General features: G+C 33.9%; 1 long non-coding RNA gene across 1 annotated transcript; it reads right to left on the minus strand.

Moving 5' to 3' along the window:
* Positions 1-512: 512 nt before the first annotated feature.
* On the minus strand, positions 513-2,563 carry LOC144452607 (uncharacterized). Its single transcript, XR_013482363.1, has 3 exons — positions 2,552-2,563; positions 1,987-2,081; positions 513-594 (listed from the first exon to the last, which is right to left on the minus strand). It is a non-coding gene; the product is annotated as an uncharacterized LOC144452607 (long non-coding RNA).
* Between the last annotated feature and the right edge of the window lie 397 nt (positions 2,564-2,960).

The following is a 2,960-nucleotide window of genomic DNA, read 5'->3' on the forward strand; positions in this document are numbered from 1 at the left end:
GAATTTGCTAAATAACCATCAGAATAATAATTATGACTTTCAAAGGTATATGTTTAGGGGTTCGATCGCTCTATTTGTAGTGGACGACTTCAGTCTCAGATGTTTATGGAAAAAATCAGTGGTTTTTGGATATTACATTGTGTAATACGTGAGTGTCGTAAATAAATTTTGCACATTTGAAAAGAAGAAGCATTTGGTTTTGGGCTGGGCTTATGCCAATGCTTACAACGTAATCCTACAATAATTTTTTAAAGGGGTCTGACATCTTTCAGATACTATAGGTACGTGTACTACGTACGTACAGACAGACAGACAGACAGACAGACAGACAGACAGACAGACAGACATACATACATACATACATACATACATACATACATACATACATACATACATACATACATACATACATACTACTTGCAACAAATATGTGTACTTACTATAAGGCCAACTTATCAACTGCCATTTGAAGAGTACTCTTTTCAAGTTTTGCCAAATGACACTGTTGGCGTGCCTCTTTCCAAGTCAGTGAATCTTCAGATACAATAAAACGCACACCGTGCTGGTCTACCACAAGCGGCTCTATGGGAAAACCTGTGTAGAAGATAGAGGAACCGGAATAGATATGTTAATTTGTATTTAAATCTACTGTAACTAGACACATACATGCGAACACCAAAGTTTTAATGTCTACATTTGATTTCTACATGATGGCACTTTATTTCAATTCATTTCGATAAAAGTGGCAAGAAACTATATTTATTCAGTCTTGCTATCTTAAAGTGTACAATGTACTTTCCTGATTGGTTTCTTACATTGTTATAAAAATAAAGCTGGAAGTGTACGTACACGAATAGTACACTGAAACATGCTGTATGTGTATTTGTACCAAAGTACATGAATAGTAAACTGAAACATGCTGTACGTGTATTTGTACCAAAGTCCACGAATAGTACACTGAAACATGCTGTATGTGTATTTGTACCAAAGTACATGAATAGTAAACTGAAACATGCTGTATGTGTATTTGTACCAAAGTACATGAATAGTAAACTGAAACATGCTGTATGTGTATTTGTACCAAAGTACATGAATAGTAAACTGAAACATGCTGTATGTGTATTTGTACCAAAGTACACGAATAGTACACTGAAACATGCTGTATGTGTATTTGTACCAAAGTACATGAATAGTAAACTGAAACATGCTGTATGTGTATTTGTACCAAAGTACATGAATAGTAAACTGAAACATGCTGTATGTGTATTTGTACCAAAGTACATGAATAGTAAACTGAAACATGCTGTATGTGTATTTGTACCAAAGTCTAGCAGTCATATCATTTGGTCAAACTCATACAATTAAAGCAAAACTTGTCGTATTCGGAACTTAAGATCGCAATGCGACGAATTGTGTTTGTCAACTAAGAAAAGACAACAAAACAAACAAACAAACAAACAAACAAACCCCAAAACAACAACCAACCAACCAACCAACCAACCAACCAACCAACCAACCAACCATACTTCATTTGATCATTCGTATTAGACGACAAGTAAACTTTAAATTTGAATATTTGAATATTTGACTATTTTGAATATTTGAATAATTTTACAAATTCACATCCAACAATACACATAGCTGTTTGTAAACTAAGTGTTGTGAATAAAAATCGTGCGCCACATTTTCAAGAAAATACCGACCTGAATAGATTATTAAACGTTTTTTCTTGATTAAATTCAGTTGATATACCAAGAGTTCTATTCATATACTGATTTTAACAAGAAAGTCGTTACTGTGAGTCTCATCCTAGTCAGAAACGTTTCTCGTCTGTATAAGGTTTTGGTGTTTGCCTAACGTAATTAAAGGACACGAACTATCATTATTATTCAACTTTATCAGAACAATCAGGAGTTATAGATTGAAATATGAAATTTTAAAATGTAAAATGTATAGAATGGGGTATAACCAGATAAGCTTACGTACCATCGACAAAGGACAATACTGCAAATATAATCATATATTGAAACATGTTGCCTCCGGTATTGGCCGATATATCTCTTTTCAAAGAATACGTGAACCTGCAAAAGAAGAAAAGAAACCCTCATTGTATGCATCGAGTTGGAATCTATATATCTTGTGATCATTTAAATTCAGTGCACCCCGTGTATAAATGACGAATATTTTCTGAAACTATTACAAACATTTCACCATTTGATTACTTACATTTCATTTGTATATCGTTAATATGATTAATTGTCAGCGTGAATGAGAAGTGGTATATATCATACGTCATTCATTTTTTCATGGCAAACTAAAGAGATGGTTGAAACACCTTCCGATTTTAAACCAGCCAACTAGAAAATTTATCATCGTCACTCTCTTTGTTCTTTTAAAACAAAAAATATACAAGGTGTTTGTGTTTAAAGGAGTACTGTTACAATACAGTGGACTTTTAACTATGGTAAACTCTGATATCTAGCGGGAAACAGTCTAAACAAAGTAGAAATAAAATGAAGTCCGTGCCATAGTTCATCTATATTACACCTACCTGAATCTCTCAGCTGTACAGAGCGAAGAATTGGTTTGCAATCTGTAAGTCGAATACAACCGACTGGACTGATTATTACTGTGGTGTCGAAAACGACCGACTGGACTGATTATTACTGTGGTGTCGGAACTTAAATGCAAGTTGGTAACGGAAAGAACACAATGAAACAGACGGTCAGGAAACAGCAGGGTCACGTGAAAGGAAAGTAGTCATAAAAAGAGGTTGATTATCCGGCTTTTTTTCCTGATATGCAAAAATATGAATAAGTTTACTTGATGAAAAAAACAAAACAGACGGTACATATACATGTCGGTGTTTTAAAAAGGTAATTTAGTGGAATATCTACTCAAACGGTATTAAATGTCGGAGTAATTCTATTTCCGCAAGGTTTTAACTGTTGTCATGACAA

The sequence above is a fragment of the Glandiceps talaboti genome, chromosome 23, assembly GCF_964340395.1.
Source record: "Glandiceps talaboti chromosome 23, keGlaTala1.1, whole genome shotgun sequence".
Lineage (NCBI taxonomy): Eukaryota > Metazoa > Hemichordata > Enteropneusta > Spengelidae > Glandiceps > Glandiceps talaboti.